This window comes from Pseudopodoces humilis, chromosome 1, assembly GCF_049639895.1.
Source record: "Pseudopodoces humilis isolate 2021_Gansu_Grassland_sample_001 chromosome 1, ASM4963989v1, whole genome shotgun sequence".
In the NCBI taxonomy this organism is placed as follows: domain Eukaryota; kingdom Metazoa; phylum Chordata; class Aves; order Passeriformes; family Paridae; genus Pseudopodoces; species Pseudopodoces humilis.
In genome coordinates this window covers 59,887,836-59,906,919 of record NC_142200.1, presented here as the reverse complement: position 1 = coordinate 59,906,919, position 19,084 = coordinate 59,887,836, and the positions used below count along the sequence as shown (strand labels likewise).

The window sequence follows — 19,084 nt, the reverse complement described above, 5'->3', positions numbered from 1 at the left end:
GTAACTTTCACGGAGTGGGGACATGCCGCGCCGTCCCTCTCCCTCAGCCGCTCCCGTTCACTCGCATACGTACTCGGTTGCTGTGGAGGTTCCGTCTTTACATCTAGTTTGTAGGTGCCCGCTTCCTTAAAGGCGTGTGTAGGCGCTGTCCAGCGGCAGGACCCGAGACACAAAATCCCTCAGACTCCGGGTAGCTGCAGGTCCAGAGGGTGCGTTATCCCGAGGCATGGAAAAGGATTGAAAAAGCCTGAGGAGCCAGGAGCCCGTCCCCGGGCGAAGGGAGGGAGTGAGCAGGCGGGCGGGCGAGGGATGCCGAGCGGCCGCCGCCGCCGCCGCGATGTGTCTTTGTGCGTGTGCGGCGGGAGCCGGGCCGGGACCTGTGCCCACGTCCCGGTGCGAGTGCCCCGGGGTGCGCGTGTGCCTGCGCCGGAGAGAGGGGACGGAGGCGCCTCTCTGCGCTGCTCTCCCGCTCCCTCTCTCTGAACGTCATTTATGTGAGAGGAGCCCTAGCGGCCTCTCCATAGAGCGGCTGGAATGCGAAACGTCAATAGTGACGCCATGGGAGCCTGACGCTACTGACCCCCCCCCCCGCCCCAGTGTGTGCGCCGCGCTCCCGCCGCACCGCGCCGCGCCGAGCCGTGCACAGCCGCGCACAGCCGAGCGGTGCGGAGCTCCGGCAGAGCCGTGCTGAGCCACCGGCAGCGGGGCGGCACGGCCGGCCGGCCGCCTCGGGGCCGCCTGCCCGCCGCAGCCTGCCGAGTCGTTCCCAAGCATGATGATGATGATGATGATGATAATAATAATAATAATAATAATAATAATAATAATAATAATAATAATAATAATAATAATAATAATAATAATAATAATAATAATAATAATAATAATAGTTATTATTATTACTATTATTATTAAGATAGTGATAGTAACAAAATTAGTGTATCTTTACTGAAGTGGCTCAAATGAAAAGAGCTTTGCTTGGTTACTTAGTGGAACTTTTAGGATGAACTAATAAAGGATTCTTCCACTTTATTTTTCATTTTTTCAAAATGCTTTTTCTTTTTGCCTTTTAAAAATTTTCCCTATTATTTTCTCTTCTTTCACATATTTTTTTTTTTTTTTTCACTCTCTTTTTCTTTTCTTTCGAAACTTTCCAGTGCGCAGGAGCAAGGAGCAGGTTGCGGAAGGTGCCGCTCACAGAGCGGGCACTACTGCGAGCGGCGCTGAGAATCGTCCGGGCTGCCGCCTGCTTTGTGACTGCCTGTGTCCGAATGTCTTTCGGTGTCCGTGTGTCTGCCTGGGGCACCGGGCTGGCGGTGGACGACGTCCCTGCCGTCTCCACTGGCAGCGGTCGCCCGCCGCCGTGTTTACATCCACCGCCGGCAGCCGGGATGTTCGCGACTGTCACCGCAGCCGTGACGGCCGGTGCTGCGCTTGTGCCTCGCACAGAGGGACTCCGCCAAGCGAGTTCTCCCGACGGACGGGAGCCTGGGCGGACGAGGCGCCTGCCGCCCCGAAGAGGAGGGATCGGCGGCAGCGCCGGCACTTTCGCTTTGCCTCTCGCTCCACCATCCCGCCGCCGGCACCGCCGCGGAGCGTGCTCCCTCCCCGGGAGGCAAAGCCGGGGCTGGTGCAGGACTCGGCGGGCGCCGCGGACCGGCGGCGCAGCGACCACGTCCGAGCCCGGAATCCCCTTCCCGAGGCGGTGCGCGCCGTCTTCCCGCGGGCGCCGGGGCGTCCCTCGCTCCCTCCCTCCTTCCCTCCCTCCCTCCGGGGCCGCGGCGCTGCCAGACCCCGCTCCCCCCGCGGGGGAACCCGCCGGGCTCCCCGCGCGGCCGCGCTTCCCCTCCGGCCGCCGCCGGCCCCTGCGGGGGCCAGCCCGCGCCCCCACGTCACCGCCCTCGTGCCGCCGCCGCGGCCAATCCACGCACAGGACGCGGCGGGCCCCGTTCCGAGGGGCGGGGCGCGGCGGGGCTGACGCACGGCGGCCGCGTCATTGACGCAAGCGGCGTTGCTAAATTTAGCCCCGCCGGGCCCCGCGCGAGGCGCTCGGGATCGCGCGCGAGGGAGGGGGCGGGGCCGGAGCCCATTGAGCGGCGGCGGCGGCGGGCGGGCGCGCGGGGCTATTTTTGGGCCCCCCCCCCCCCCGCCCCCCCCCCGGTTGTGATCCGGCCAAACCAAATATAGATGCGGGCGGGTATTTATAGCGCCGGCGAGTCCCATTGTCGTGGGGCCACGCCCCCGCCCGGCTTCCTCTGCGCAGGGGGTGGAGTGCGGGCCAGCGCACGGGGACCCCGGCGCGCACACCCGTCCTCCGGGCAGCCCCCCCAGGGGGGGAAAGCCGCAGAGGGACGCTGGCAGGGGGTGCCATACCCGGCTCCCTCTTAAAAAAAAAAAAAAAAAAAAAGTCTCCTGGTGGCTGTGGCTGGAGTTCCCCTCCGCGTGGCCGCCTCGGTGCAGTGCGCTGCCTTCCCTCCCCGTCGCATCGCATGCCATCCCTTCACGGCCCCCCGGCGAACCATTGCTGACATTCCCGAGCGACGGCCGAGCGCCCGCTGCGAGAAGGGGGTGGTGGTGCGGAGGCGGCGGAGGGGGTGCAGGCAGGATCACCCCCCCGCCCCGCCGCCGAGGGACACGCGTGGCAGCGCCGGGTGTTTCCGCGGCGGGGATGCCCCGCTCGGTCGGCCGCGGCGGGGATACCCCCTGCCTGACGCAACGGAGCGGAGCAGGGGCGGCGGCGGGCACAGCGCATAGCGCCGCGGTGACCTCATGGCAGAAGCGGCGCTGGTTGGGAGTCCTCCCCCCGCCCCCCCTTCAAAGCAGCCTTCCCTCCCCTCCCGCCTGTTGAGTAAGCGCCGGGAGAAGCGAAAATGCCATGACGGGCCGGTGCGCTCATCCCCGGTGCTGACACGGCGCGACAAGGGAGATTCCCTTTGATGCCGCTGCCGGCGTGGGCGGCTGAGGGCAAGGGAGGAGAGACAGAGAGAGGGTGGCACTTTCCGCCCACCCCTCACCCCGGGCACTGGCCCCGATAAAAATACTCCGCTTTCCATGGTGTCATTTCTCCTTTGCATCTCGGGCCTCTCTGCTGGGAAAGGGACTCCGCGGAGCGCTGCCGCCCTCCGGGCCCCTCGCCCCGCTCCGAGCGGGTTACCCCCGAGAGGGGTATAAAGTTCCAGAGTTATCCCGAAACTTGCAGCTCCGCACTGAAAGTGTGTGCAAGAACAAAACGTCGGTGCCAGGTGGACTGTCCTAGAAACCGTATTGCCCCCCCCGCCTTTCCTCCCCCGGGTACTCCGTGCAACTTCGCAGCTTCCTCGAGCTGTTCCTGTCTCCCACGACGTGAAAATATCGTCATGCAAGAAGGCTAAAAAAAAACCCCAACCAACAAAACCCACTCCAAACCCAAAACCGGTGGCAAGAGTGTTTTGAAAGCCTTTAAAATAATCTTTGAGGTGCTATTTAAAGAACAGGAAATGGGATGTTTGGAGAAAATGATTAGAAAGTGGCATTGAGTGTGCTGTGTGCTTTGGGCAGATATGGGTGTTGTGCAGGGAGCCGGGCACTTGCTCACCCACCGACCCAAGCCAGCGGTTCCCTCTAGGGAGAGCACGGTCTGCTGTCCTGCAGTTATTTATGACATGAGAGGTCACTCACTATACGCTGTGTGCTTCCCATGAGGCGAAAAGGAAGTTCTTCGTGCAAGGAACTCCCAGTCCATTAAGCATAAACAGCGAGGCGGGGGGAGAGATAAGGGGACAGGAACAACAGTAGGCAAATTGTCTAACTGGTGTGTACACAGCTTGATTCGCTGGAGGCGGTGGTGCAGGAGTGAGGGCCAGGAGGATGTTATTCCCAGGGCTTATTGGATAACTTGGAATAATAAAACCAGGCACTGCAACAACGGGAGGAAGCCTGCAGCAGTATAAAGGAGGCCTTGGGTGAAATAAAGTTCCAGGAAGGGGGGAAGGTTGTTGAGGGTTGTTTGCTGGGTGCTGCTAGAATTGGGGAGACTGAAGGTTACGCTGGGAGCAGACAGTGTGGAGAGGCTGAGGGGTTCACTTCCAGTTCCCAGCCATGCATTTACATTTATGGCCAAATAACGTGATGGCAGCTCATCAGAATTTGCTTGGCTTCCCCAAGACCAGAGCCATCTTTAGGCTGCAGATTTCTGGGGCCAAGGCCATGAAATGTCATTGTTTTTAGGGTTAAGATACCCAAATCAAACTTCTGAAATCCTGACTGGCTTGCCATCTATCCAGAAGTGCCTAAATCAGACAGTGGCAAGGCAAGGGGGAATGGCCTAAAGCTGAAGGAGGGCAGGTTTAGATTTGATATTAGGAATAAATTCTTTACTGTGAGCATGCTGAGGCACTGGAATAGGTTGCCCAGAGATGCTATGAATTCCCCATCCCTGGAGGTCTTTAAGACTAGGGTGGATGGGGCTTTGAGCAAGCTCGTCTAGTGGAAGGTTCCCTGCCTATGATGGGGGTTGGAACTAGATGATCTTTAGGATCCATTCCAGCCCGGGGCATTCTATGATAGATTCAGTAATAACATAGAAATGGCATCTACTCTAACCTCCTATGCAAAGAGTATCTCCTGGCATTTTTTAAATAAAATTTCCTATCTTCCTCCAGGATGTAGAAAACAACTGTTCATCTGCCTAAATGCCAGATTCTAGGGAAACCCCAAAGAGGAGTCGGTTGGTGCACCTAAATTACACAATAACTCAGTAGTTTCAGCACTTGCACAGAAAGCAAGACATTCAGATTCACCTAGTTTGTGTGGGGCAGGGAGGCAAGGGTGGGAATGGGGAAACTCAACCTACATTCCCCATCTCCCAGGAGATTGCTGTAACCCCTACATCATTCTGGGTGGTATCTCAACCACCTGTTTGAAGTGGTGAAAGCACTTTCAGGTTTGTGTGCAAGCTCTGTAGTCTAGTGCTTCAGGCTGTCTGCTTGGAGGAGATCTGCCTATCCTATCCATTCCTGCTCCAAGGATGGCTCGTGTTATATTATGTTACAGACCTACAATATAAAAATACTGCCATGGCCTTAAGAGAACTTTCTTGCCTGACTGAGCATGATTTCTATGTTAAAGTTCCTTTTCTCCTCCATACCTTCCTAGACAACCAATAAACTGGTGATGAGGCCATTATTTCAGATAAAGGTCAGTGTGGATTTGGGTCTTCTTAAGATAAGAAATGAGCTGAATCACAGATCTTCTGTTTTCTAGGGAGTGCTGTAATTGTCAGATCTACAGTCAACAGAAAGTAGCACCTCTCTCCTTCCAGCTGTGTCCTTGAAAAATCTCATAGGTGAGGTAGGGTTCTACTACCCTAAGACTTCCTGTTGTCCTAAGCTACATCTCCTTGCTCCAGAGAGGTGGGATTTGGGATGCAGCCCTTATCATCGTGTTGAAGTTGGTCTGTTTCGTACCCTTTCCTCACCCTGCATGCATGTGAAGGGTTAGATGATTAATCTGTATTTCTGAATTTGTGGGCATGGGGCATTAGAAAAAACTTGTCAGTTTTTAATTTCATCTAAAATGTTGTTTGATTTAGGTGTGAGTCAGAATCCTGTCCTTCAGAGGTATTCTGTTGTTCAGAAAATAAATGTAACATCTTCTGGTGCAGATCAAAGTGACTAAAGTCTTGAAAACAGGGTGTGATCTTGGTCAGAATGACACTTAGCAGAGTTTGATAGCCTAGAACAGCAGCTCTGTCTCAGCTGCTTTAAAACATTAGGCCAGCACATTTCTAGATGAGAGGCAGCATGACACAGAAGGTTGTTAGGACACCCAGTTTATCACTGTTCTGTTTCCAAACTGAAAGAGGAGCTCATTCCACCCCCTTTGCTTGAAAGGAGCCTTTGTCACAGAGAGGTCATGATGAGGAAGAGGGGAAGGCCTGTCTTAGTCTTTGGTGGTGTATTTGGCAGGCCATGCCCTGCTAAAACCGAGTCCTAGTCTTGAGTAAATGAGGTCCCAATATAATCCAGCTTGCTGTCATACTCTTACAGTCAAACATTTATCTTTTCTTTTCACAACTAGTTAATGACATGGTTGCATGGTTTATGCTCAGATTTTCCAAATGACTATAATTGGATCGTGGCCATGCATTGGAAATTTTTGCCCCAAAGGAAGAAATTTTGAGAAAGATTCAAATGATTCAAACCCAGTCTTTTATGAATGTTAGAAATATGTACAGTATGCTTTGTTCACAATAGCTCTGTTTTCCCAGACAGAAGCTCCACCAACTGGTGGAATTGCCCTGGAATTCTGCAGTACCACAGATGGGGAGGCTTGAATATTCCTGGACTGACTCAGCCTGTTCACTTTGCCTGGCTTGGAAGACAATAGACAATTCTTCCTTGGTTGTGGAGATCCAAAATTAAAAGTAAAGGAGGTCACATATTAACAAATGGAACGACTGCCTTTTAGACAAGCCCACAGACTGAACTGTGATCACATTAAGTAGAGGGGCTGTTGAGAGTATAAGTCCTACTGCCAACGTAAGAGCTGATTAGGAATGGGAGAGGCTGGGACCAGACAAGGTTCAGACATGCAAGCACAGCAGATTATTAAATAAGGAGATGAAGGAGTATTCAGAGGGATCTTAAATTAAGTACATTAATTATGTAATAATGAAGCAGATTTAAACTGGATTTATAATGGATACAGAAGAACTACATTTTGCATTTGCCTTGATACTTTCAAAAGGACAATATTACTTGATTGTGCTCACTTAAAGAAAAATGAGAGAGTGGGGAAGAAAAGAAAAAGGCTCAAGCTCATCTTATCCTAGGCAAAGTTCTAACAGACTTTAATGTTTATTACAGAGATATGGATTTTAATAAAGGATCAAGGCCATGGGACTGGTTTAGAACCCCCAAAATTGAATATTTCCCCCCTCTATCTCATAATTAATAAAATTATAACAATTATAATTATTATTTTAAAAGTTATTTTTATGGCTTCCTTTTGAGCCCTTCATTTCTACATTTAATTCTTGACTGAATTGTCAATCTTTATTCCTAAGAAGGAATCTCTTTACTTACCACATGAAGTACTAAACAAATGCAACTCTATCACTGAAAAAAAAATAAAAATAGTTTATATCAGATAATCATTTAGGCTCATTCATCAGGCACTGCCTTTTCGGCAGACTTCCAATTCGTGTTGATAAAGGATAGCTCTTCAAAAGCGACAACTTGTTACTTAACTTACTTTTTCAAGGACATTTTAAATTTCACCTGCTTTTTCTTACATTGTCTTTCTGGCTACCCTGTTTGTTTTGCTCCTAATGATTTCCAAACCTATGGATACTTCCTATGTTATTGAGCATTGCATTTCATTTACTATCTCTCTTACCTCTTCTTGGACTGCATTTTCTCTGTCTCCTACTGTTTCCCTGTCTGTTTCTCTGTCTGTTTCCCTGTCTTCTCACTATTGTGTTATCTGAACTGCCCATTCCCAAGACCCAAGCGGTAGCAGTTCTTCACCTGTGGTAGGATGAGGGGTTTGAGGAGAGAAGAGAGAGATCCCAGCTGCCAGGGCAACTGCCTGTCCAGGTTTGCTTTTTGCTTCATCTCTCTTCTGACTTGTGCCTTTGCACAATTTCATTTACCTCTGCCTGCTCTGTTTCCCCATCTGTAAAATTACAACAGAGTGTTTAGGAAATAAAGGCACAGAAATGAAAACTGATTACTATTATTGTTTATTTCTTACTAATGCACAATGCCTCAAGCCCCTCAATGGCAGTAATTCCTTTTTTTTTTTTCTCTTATATAAAGAAATGAATCATTTACCTGAGAAGATCTGCACTATTTCTTTCAAGCTTATCATATCTTAAAGATCAGAAGTGGGCACTAGTATCACGTCACAGGTTAAGAGAGTTTAAGCATCCGCTTTCTTCAATCGTGTCTAAACCTTCTGGCATCTCTGAATCAGCTGAAATACGCTGCTAGAATGAGCTGATGAAATCAGTTCCATTTCCACCCCCCTGCACTATATATGAAAGACCAAATTGTGGTGTATGCACCTGAACTTACAGCCCCAGCTCCAGGAGTAGGGTGATGAGCTCAGAGTCCAGTCTTTGGGGTATGAAAATCATCTTGAAATCCAAACTTGAATGAAACTGGCAAGTCGGGGCTGCTACAGGCCATGGTGTGCTGGGAATGCCATGCCTGGAGCTGTGTTATGTGTGCTCCTCTGTGCAGCCCTCTGGAGATAGTGGGAATGAGGAGTGCCAAAACAAACTTAAGAACAAAAGGAGCAAAGTGCACTGAGTGCAGGTGTGCTGCTTATATGTTGTGGTTTAACCTGGCGGGTAGCTAAGCACCACACAGTCACTTTCTCACATGCCCCCCACAGTGGGATGGAGGAGAGATTTGGGGAAAAAAAAATAAAATTAATGGGTTGGCATAAAGACAACGAAACATACAACAGAAATCGAAGGGAAGGTCTTATTCCTACTACTACTAACACTACCACCACTGGTTAGAATATACGAAACACGTGATGCACAGTGCAAACCCAAACCTGCTGACCAGTGCCCAGCCTGCTCCCAAACTTTCCCTCAGCTTTTTACTCAGCATGATGCCATATGCTATGGGATGTCCCTCGGGTCAGTTGGGATCAGCTGTCCTGGCTGTGTCCCCTCACAACTTCTGCATGCCCAGTCCACTCACTAGTGGGTTGATGTGAGAAACTGAAAAGTCCTTAACTTAGTGTAAGCCCTCCTCAGCAACAAGCTAAACATCAGTGTGTGTTCCCAAAAAACTACGCAAAAACTTACGGGTGGAGTGCTGTATGAGATGGTGGTGTGGTTCAAATAGCAAAAAATTTGAAGTATTACAACTAGAAGTCAAAGTCAAATCCATCTAAGTAGTTTTGGAGAGCAGTCATCACTGCTTCTGGGGCACTTAGAGAAGAGATCCAGTTACAGAAAACCCATGAGTCTCAATGATGAAGATGAGGGGGAGAATGGCAGTGAGGAAATTACATGATTTGTCTTCTGCTTGCTTAAGATATCCTCTTCTGGGTGTTTGAGCCTCACAAAGGCAAACAGGAAGCACCAAGTGGAACTGAAAATCAGTGGAGGTGCTCACTGCTGCACAGATGCATTGTTCCTGAGCAGTGTTCAAAGCTGGGTTGGACAAGGCCCTGATCAACCTGATCTAGTGGAAGGTGTCCCTGATCATGGCAGGGGGGTTGAAACTAGATGGTCTTTAAGGTCCCTTCCATTCAACCCAAACCATTCTGTGATTCTGTGTTTCTCTAATAAAAGGACCTTTGCATTTTCCAAAGCAAGAAGGCCAGCAAATGTTTTTGCAAAGACTTTGTCCTGCATAGTTTGGGCTGATCTCAATACTCTGCCTTACAGGAAAAGAGCAGAATGTTGCACAGCAAGAGAATTAATGTTTGAACAGTCTCCTATTTTTTACTAGGATATGTTATTATTATAAGAAATTTGTTGTGGATGATGAGGCAAAAGCTTTCTCATGTTGCAGATAAAATTGGCAATAGAAACTAATTAGAAGTTCTGGGCAATTTAAAAAGCAAATTTCATTCCCATTTTCTCTTTCCTTCACCAAAGCTTTCAAGTGCTGAGTGTGAGAATAACTGTGGTGTTTTCACCCTACCAAAATTCCCCACTGATCATTCTGTACAGTTGTGGTTCCATGCAAGGGGAAAAAAGCTTCCTGCCATCTGTTCTAAATTAGATATCTTTTCCTATTATATTTCCCTGTTTTATTGTTTTTGTTGCTGATGAAGTAGTAAGTTAAATTTTCAGTATTTCTACCCATAAGAATTTAGGCAATTCCCTTTATTTTCCAGGTTGCTGCTCTTACATTAAGCCATATCATCATGCTTTCAACCGAGAGGTAACAACACTGAGCTTTACAACTTTATCATTCATTATACCTGCTCCTAGCACAGTATTTAAATAATGACAAGCACATGAAACCTCCAGTTGGGTCCTTTCTAACACTGGAAGCCTTTGGATTTCCTCTTTCCCATCTCCAATAGCATCATCATCCTCGTTACCAGATTGTATCACCAACAAACTCCTTGACTATTTACTTTTTTTCAGCCTAGGCAATAATGGATCTTCCTCTGTCTATATGCACGTATCTCTTGATGCCCGAGAAAGTCCTCGGTTGAAGGTTGGACTGGATGATCCCGGAGGTCGTTTCCAACCTTGATGATTTTGTGGTTCATAAATAGACTTTTATTTAAAATTGTGCCATTTCACGATTCCTTTCTTTCTAGCTGTCCAATTGGCCCTTTAATCGCTTTGCCGTATTACAAACATGTCTGGGGGACTCCACGTTACCTGCAGGATTTGTGTCACACCAGCAACACTCCACTAAACTCCCTTTAATCCCTCATTTCTCCTCGCGCGCTGCTTTCGGGTTTGTTTTTAAACCTTCGCCGGCGGTGCTGCTGCCGCTTCCCCACCTCCCCGAAGAGTTTGCTGCCATTTGCCATGCCGTGGGGTGGAACCCAGCCAGGATTAAGTGAAGCCGTTGTTCCCAGGCAGAGCGGGACGCCAGCTGGGACTATTTGCTTTAACCCCTTTTTCCCACCGTTTACCGGGGGGGGGGGGGGGGGGCGCCTCGTGGAGGGGGGGACGGGGACCTTCCACTTCCCCGTTTCCTCGGGGCTCTCCCCGTGGGCCGCCCTGTCCCCCGCGGGGCGCGGGCAGGTGACAGCGGTGGCACGCGCGCCCGGTCCCGTGACGCGCGCGCCCGGCTGAGCGGCGCGTGACGGCGGCGGCGGTGCCAACAGGTGTCCCCGCATCGCTTCCCGGGACACCCGGGGCGCCCCCGGGCTGGAAGGGACCGCTGGGGATTATCTAGTCCAAAGCCCCTGCCAAGGCAGGGTCACCTAGAGGAGGTTACGCTGGAACGCGTCCATGTGTGTTTGGAGTGTCTCCAGAGAAGGAGACTCCACGATCTCCCCGGGCAGCCTGTTCTAGTGTTCTGCCACCCCTAATGTAAAGAAGTTGTTCCTCATGTTGGTGTGAAACTTCTCGTGATTTAGTTTACGGCCATTGCTTCATATCCTGTTGATGGGCACCGCTGAAAAGTCCGGCCCCACGCTCTTGGCACCGGCCCTGGAGATATTTACATGCATTAACGAGAGCCCCTCTTCAGTCTTCTCCAGACTAAACAGGTCCAGCTCCCGCAGGCTCTCCTAATAAGAGACGAACTCCAGATCCCTTTCGGGTCTGTTCTCGGAACGGGGAAAATGAAAAGCCTCTTTGCAGCTTTCGGGAGCTGGGAAGGGGATGGGGACGGGGGAACACCGAGAGCAGCTGTGGCTCCGGGGAGCGCCACATCCCCGGCACGGATCTGCTCGGGTCCCTTCCCACAGGGGCTCGCTAGCGCCGCGGGGGAGCCCCGCTGCCGCCACGCTGGGACAAGGCGGTGGGAGGAAGGCGTTTGGAAGCTGTCGTGGGGCTGCTCGTCCCACGCAGGCGGCGGGAGGAGCAGCGGCTCCGGAGCGGCACCGCCAGACCCGGGCGGCTCCGCTTCCCGGAAACCCGAGCACCGCCACTTTGACACTTTTTATTTTCCATGGGGGGGTTTCCCCGCCGGGGGAGGGGGGGGGGGGGGGAAGAGGGAGGGGGGGGAATCCCCCCGCGCGCGCCGCCAGCTCTCGCCCGCCGCCTCCCCGCCCCCGTCACGCGCGGTTCCCCCCGCTCCCGGCCCTGTCACCTGACGGCGCCCATGCCCTCCCCCCACCAGCGCGTGCGGACGGCGAACAAACGGCCCTTTCCCTTCCTCTCCTTTCTTTCCTTTTTTTTTTTTTTTTTTTAAATTTTTTTCCCTTTCCCCTCTCCGCCTTCTCCCGACTATAAATAGCTCCTGCGCGCCGTGCGTGTGTCACGTTCCCATTACGTGCGCCTTACGCTGACGCACGGGGGCGGTGCGCTCCGTGACGTCAGCGCGTATCCGGGCCAAGCTATAAATAACCTTCCGGCGGCCGCTGCCAGTGGCGGGCGCGCGCTGGCGCTGGTGCTCCTGGTGCCGCTTCCCTCGGGAGCTGCAGGCCCCGGCGGCCTCGCTCCCTTGAGGGCCTCTGGGCTGCGTGCAGACAACCCCCACGCCCCCGGGCAGGCAGATCGCTCCTCTGTGAGGGCCGCGCTGCGCTCGGGCAGCAGGTGATGCTGGCTCTGCCTCCCTCTTTCGCCCGGCACCGTAACGGACCCTGAGCGGTGGCGGTTCACAGCTTGTTCACAGGTCAACATCACGAAGTGTTAAAGGGTTTGGAAGGGACCTTAAAGATCAACCAGTTCCAACCCCTCCTGCCATGGGCAGGCACATTTCCCTCTTGACCAGGGCACTCAATGCCACATCCAACCTGGCCTTGAACGCGGCTGTGGATGGGACATCCATGTCTGGCCTGGGCAGCTTGTTTCAGTTTCTGACAACCTTACAGTAAATAATTTGTTTCGTATATCTAAGTCAAAATTCCCCTTTTTTCAGTTTGAACCCATTACTCCTTGTCATATCACTACAGTCCTGATAAAAATTCCTTCTCTGGCTTCCATGTAGGCTCACTTCAGGTACTGGAAGGTTGCAATGAGGTCTCCACACAACTCGCCCATGCTGAAAGCCAGTATATTCTTAGCATGTCTTTTCAGACACAGAAATCACTATGTGCCCAAGTGTTGGCTGTGAGTTAGTAATTCAGGAGTCGCCCTGCAGTCAGCCTGAGTCCATGTGCAGCCGAGTTGGGAGTACATAGCAGAAGCAGTAACTTCAGTGCTGCTGTTCTCTGTCTAGTCTGATATCCCAGGCAGGGTGAAAGAAAATCTGTGTGTATTTCAGTTGGTTATTGTAAACATAATCAATGTATTCCCAGCTATACAATGGGTGTCTCAATAGGCTTAGCTGCAGCAACTTCCCAAGAGGTAGGCAGTGGTTTTTTTGGATCTCTTTAGGTCCAGGAGGAAAGTGAATGTTCTCACTGCCTAGGCAAGTGCTTTAGCCGGTGGTCTGCTGTATAGAAGTGGCTGTGATCGCTGGTCTCTGTGTGTCAGCAGGCATTGGGCCCCTCGGGGCTAGGAGTGTAGCAAGATAACTCATTTTGCAAGCAGCTGTGCTGGCTGAAGATGCAGCTCTCCCCCAGCGATTTGCTGCCTTTCCTCTGCCAGAGTTACCGCCCCCACAGCTCTTGAGTTGATGTTGGATAAGCGAGCAGCTGGATGAACTGTACTAATACTGCCTGAGGCGCCCTAAGGAGCGTTTCTGCGATCTCTTTTGCTGACAGAGGTTTGGATTGGGTTGTCTATGGCTGTCTGTGATGGGACCACTGTATGGCAATAATACCTATTGCAGTGATACTCAAAAGAAGATGCCTGCCTGTCACTTTAGGCATTGGGACAGCTTTCCCGTGAGTACATGGGGTACCTGGGGTTCAGGGTGGGTACACAAATCCTCAGGTCAGCCTGGCTGGTAACACCTCTGGGTCTGTTCACAGCAGGGCTGTATGCCAGGTAATCTCTTTGGGTGAGGGTGCAAGCAGCATGTTTGGCTTTCCTGTCCGGCCGTCTCACTTGCATCCTAAGTGTGTAGGGCTAGGTTCAAAGATTGGCCTGTCTGAAGAATCTAATGGAAAATAGTTCTGTAAAAATAAATTCAATTCTAATGATTAGACAGTTGCTAAATAGTGTTAAAATTAAATCATCACCTAGTTTTGATTGTAAGCTTTCTGGGTACAGGAACATCACAGTTGTCTCTTATACCCCTTACTGTTAGCACCAAAGTGTGTATTTCTTCCAGAGAGTCTTTGCAAACCAATAACAAAGAAAATGTAAATAGCAGATTTACTTAATAGAACTCTTCTAGTGCTTGGGGTTTCAGGAAATCCAGCCATTTTAATGGTTTTCTAGTGTGTCGTTTGTTGTCCTTTGTGCTTCATTTTGTAGGTTAACATTAAAACTGATTGGTTTGCTTTAATTACAAAGTACTTGATGTTACATTTCTCTTGTCTTGTGTTTTTATATTAGTGGAGTTCAAAAAAGCAACCTCTCTCAGTTTGGCGATTTAGGGTTTCCACCAAGTTCTGTGCATTTGGGGAGTTTTGTATGTGTTTTCCAGCCCTGGTACAGTAGACAAATTCATTTCTGTCTGCAGAAATTTTAAAGCTAGTAGCGTGTTGAATAGTGATACTTGTAATTTCCAACTGCTAGTCAGCTTTCTAGGGCATATTTGACATAGTAATTTCTTGGACAAGTGTGAACATTTTTAAATCTCATGGTGTTTTGGATGTATGCCCTTCTCTGAGGTACATGGTCTGTTGGAACATCATGCAGAGGCTACGTCAGCCTTCTAGCATCATCATTGATGCTAATATCAGCTTCATTTTTCAAGCAAAATGGTTTACTTTAGTAATTGCATTCATGGAGAGAAACTCAGTGGTTCTGCAGTTACTTTATCTGTCGGGAGGAGAATTTTCCTACACTGGAGATGGCTGCACAGGTAAACTGAGACTAGGAACAACGCAGTTATCTGTGACAGATTTCTTTTGGCATATTCTACCATTGCAATAAGAAATATTACCTGTGACATCATCAGTGGGATAGATGGTATTATTGCCATTACCTAGTCATCCCCAAATTCTGAATTCCAAGCCATTGGCAGCTGTCTAGAGGCAAGGGAAAAACATTAAAAGATGTAGTTAAGAACAAGCTCTCAACCAAGCTTTCTGAAAATGGTGGAGTTGTGTCACAGCATTGCCTTCCTAGGAAATGTTGACTTAGGATCTACGTCCTGTGAAATTTCAAAGAGAACTTTGATGAGAACTGTAGTGCCATGTACCACTGGTGGGTGAAATGAAATCTTTAGATGTATTTGACCATAAACACTCTTAGCAAGCTTCCCTTAAACTCATCTTGAGCTTTTTGTTTGAGGTTCAAGTGTTTAACTGATTGGCAGTCGTCTTGGCTTGAAAAGACAGGTGTCTGCTAAGGAAGTCAGGAACCTCCCTTGAAATGGAAAAATGTAACACTCCCCTGCCACTCCGAATTATTATAATCTGGAAATCAAGGATCTCTCAGGCAAAGATATGGGAAAAGGAATAACAGTTCTTTACTAGGAAAATTAAAATAAAAATGCAGAAATGCAGTAGTAAAAACAAACAAAAAGCCAACCAACCAACCAGCCAAAACCCCCACAAAAAAACAACCACAAAAAAACCCAACCCACTGACAGAGTGAGAATACAACCTGACACCCTGTTGGTCAGGGTGCTGGTAGCTGTCCAATTAAATGGTGGCTGCAGTCCTGCAGTGACTGATGTGGTTCTGTTGAAGCAATGGTCCTGGAGAAGGGTGTAGTTTTCCAATGAAGGTCCAGTGGTGGTGTAGATGGGTCCTGTCTTACTCTGGGAATCCAGTGGAGAAAGGCTGCTGTGGTGTTCCAAGTCTCAGATTATATCCAGGTAGGAATGGTTGGCTCCTCCCCCTGGGTGGAGCATCTGGCAATGGGATGATGCAATTTTATCAGTCATTCAGTGAGACTCAATGGCCCATTAACAGAAGATACCCCCAGGAGTTATGAGGGATGAGTCATGGAAGAGATAAAGAGCAGTGGCCCAGCTGGTTTTAACAGAAGGTAACAGAACACATACTTTTGGTTACATCTTGCATTGCAACCCGAGAATTTAAAGGTTTTTGATTGCAAAAGGTTTAGGTGTACAGTCAGCTCTCTTCCTGCAGAAAGTCTAGAGTTGAGACACTTGAGAGTGGGACACGTAAAGATAACTTTAGCACCATGTCACTTCTTGATGGTGGGTCCCAAGGCCTTGAATTAAGGAGTATAAAAAAAGTGGGAAGTCAGAGGTGATCTTGGTGGGGCTCAGCCCAAAACAAAAAAGTAGCAACTCTCTCACTTCTTGTGCATGGACATGTGCATTTTACCAGTGTAGTGATTTCATTTGAATAGAAGAGAAATTCTATTCTTTGAATAGAAGTTTAACCAGAACAAAGATAGAGCTTAGGGAAAAGCAAAGAAAGATGAGTATGACACAAAGTCATACATTGCAGCGTAATAAAGCAAAATATAGCTGTCTCCTTTGGCTTGGATGTTTCTTAATGCTCAGTGTTGAGGGTAAACAATCTCATACGGTGATGCTGTCTGTGATCAGGCTAATCAGAAGTGTTTCTGTGATTGCAAATGGTAAACAGTAAAAATATATTTGCAGCAAAAATTGGTCAAAAGAAAATCAGATATTAATGTGACAATATTCTACATTATTTGAGTACTTCAAATTAAATTCTTGAGTTGTTTTTTTTTTTTTTTTTCTTTTTTCCCAATATCTATTCTTTCTAAAGGTTTGATCTCTAACTTCAGGTAGACTGAGATGCTTGCCAGTGAAGTCACTCCAGTCTGTTTTACAGAATTCAATGTGTCAGATACATTTTCTAAATACAAAAAAGAAAGGCATTCTATTCCTTCTGTCATGTATGTCCAGGAGCAGATTTGCAAAGTTTTATCTTGAGCAAATTCCTGTTGATTTTTTTCCAGGAATATTTCATTTGTTGAAGTGAAGAAAATTAATTTAGAAAAACATGTTTGGATGGAATATAACAGTATGCATGATTGTATTAAAATCCGGTTTGGTATCTAAATTGCAAACAAGTGTGGCTTGGTACATTTCTTGAATATGATTGTAACAATACTGTATGCAAGGGTTCCATGTTTTAAAAAAGATTTAAGTGGCATTGTTTTCTTTCTTCCCTTGTTTTGCATTTAATGAGAAGCAAAAATGGGATAGAGTGGGAAGTCATAAGCAGACGAACACAAGATAATGTGGTTTGTTAATGTCAGCCTTCAGCTTATGTCTGTGGTCACACGTTAAAATGCCCTTCTCGGTTTCTATGCTTTCTGTTCTTCTTTTCACTCTAATCTCTCTTCTGCCTTGTACCTCTAGAGTTTCCAGTCTCTGTTTTGGGTTTCCTTTCTTCCACAGTAGGCCAGTTCTGGACTTTCCTGCTTCATACATCCATAATTGATGGATTTTTTTCATTTATGTAGTAAAATTAAGAAGTGATTTCATGTTAACTTTCTAGGGTTTTAATAACTCTTATTTACCTTTTTTTTTTCCAAGCTGGTCTCCTTGTAGGAGAAGTGCTAATGAAACCTGCTAATGTCTAAAGCATGTGTGGCTTTTTCTTTTCTACATTAATTGTTTTTCTAAACATTTTTTGACATTTGGCTTTCATTATGAACTCTTTACTGACTTTGTTGTTCAGAGCTCACTTCAGTCATGAATCAGAACTAGTAAGGAACTCTGCTTTAGAATCTGGTATGTGAGGGAGACAGAGCTGCTTACATATGATGAGCTCTGCACATGCCTTTATGTATCATTGCCTTTTCTACTAGGGAGTAGATCTTCCCCACTTCTTTGGTCTGCAACTTGCTTACTCTTCCATGACAAAACCAAGACTTTTGCACTGGGAAGAAGATGCAGGCCTGAGAATGTGATATTCTTAAGGCTTTTAGAGCTGAAGAGCAGCAAGCAATTGCAGAGGACTGGTAACTGCTTTCCATTTCCTGTTCTCCCAAGCTGATTTGAAGAATGACTAATCCCCTCTATGTGAGGAGAGGCAGGTGGTCTTTCTTTGTATGAAGGGCACTGGTTACTATCATGCTGGCCCTTTTAATTCTGTGTGTCAAAGTGATCTGATATTGTATGCATTCTCAGTAATTTACTTACAGGAATATGTTTGGGTAAGTTTATTGCTCGTTTGGAATTAATTTGATACCTAAAAAGTACATGATACTCTTAATTAACTGCTTGCACTTAGTTGTGGAAGAAGTTCTACAAAACTAATAGAAGGCAGAAGTAACCCATACAGTCATCTGCAGGTTGTTTTAATTTTATTTGAATTACCTCAGTCAATGGTGAGGGAAAAGATAGAAAATGAATTATTTAGGATATAAGTGTTTGTGGTTATTTGGGCTGATTATTCATGGACATGGTTGGGTAGGGTAAGGGTAGATGAACAAGAGAAATTATTTGAAATTTGTTGTCTATATAACTTGGTAGGAGTGATAAAACAGGAAGAATAGAAAAATAGAAGAAAAGAAGTCTTGGTAATACTGGGCAAGATTTCTTAGAGGTTGTAAGGGCTAGAATAAGTGCATTGGGAGAACCAGAAGAAAAATATGGGAAATGTCACACTGAAGTTCTACAACTCCAATAAAGATTTTGGTTGATTTAGAGCTTGTTTTTTGCAAGTTTTTATAATGTAAAATAATATAACCTGATAGTTAACTGCTACTTCAGAATGATGCTTGAATTGCCCTCATAAAATCAGTTTGTGCATCCTGGTATAATAATTGTATAGATGTAAAGATCTGAGCTTCGATGTACACTCTCACATGAACAGTAAATGTTTCCTTTTTGAAAACTCTCCTAATTGTTTTCTAAAACTGAAGAAAGGAGTTAAATGCTAAGCTGAAGTAAGTTCTTGGTTGAAGTGTGTGGGATTCAGTAGATTCATGGATGCATAATTGTACTGATAGGAGGAATGGGTGTGTATGTTTTTAGAAATGACTTGAGAACAAGTATTTGAAAGAATGGTTGTGGGTGTAGGAGATATGTAGTATTAGGATTGGGAAGGCTGTACCTTCCTAGTACCTCAGCCAATGGGGAGAGGAGGAGGGCAACAGGCGGTCAGGAGTCTAGGATAAAAGGAGGCTGTGTCCTCCAACAACTCGAGAGATCCCACAGGGATATGGCCCAGTGGACTCTCCCATTATTTGAATAAAGCTGGTTTCTGCAGAACTGCTCTGTCTCATTTGTGGACACAGGCCTTTGGCAGTGTGATTTTCCACACAGTACGGATTTATTTCTGTTTAAGCAGGTTCCTGAATTCAGATTGTGCCTCTCACTTTTATAAGTACTGAACCACTCCCTCCCCCCATAATTTCACAACAGCCTTAGAAGCTACAAATCCTTGTGCTTGGGTTGGCCACTGACTTTTAGTAGCCAGTCATATGGTATAGATTTGCAAAGCTGACGCAAAATGGAGCCATTCATCTCCTTCCTATTACAGG

General features: G+C 47.8%; 1 protein-coding gene across 1 annotated transcript in view; it reads right to left on the bottom strand.

The window, feature by feature from the left end:
* The window catches only part of NR4A3 (nuclear receptor subfamily 4 group A member 3), a 29,166-nt gene extending 28,693 nt beyond the window's left edge, over positions 1-473 (bottom strand). The window contains exon 1 of the mRNA XM_005517335.3: positions 74-473. The gene's annotated coding sequence lies outside the window, so the exon portion shown is untranslated. The remainder of the gene's footprint in view (positions 1-73) is intronic.
* Positions 474-19,084: the final 18,611 nt, after the last annotated feature.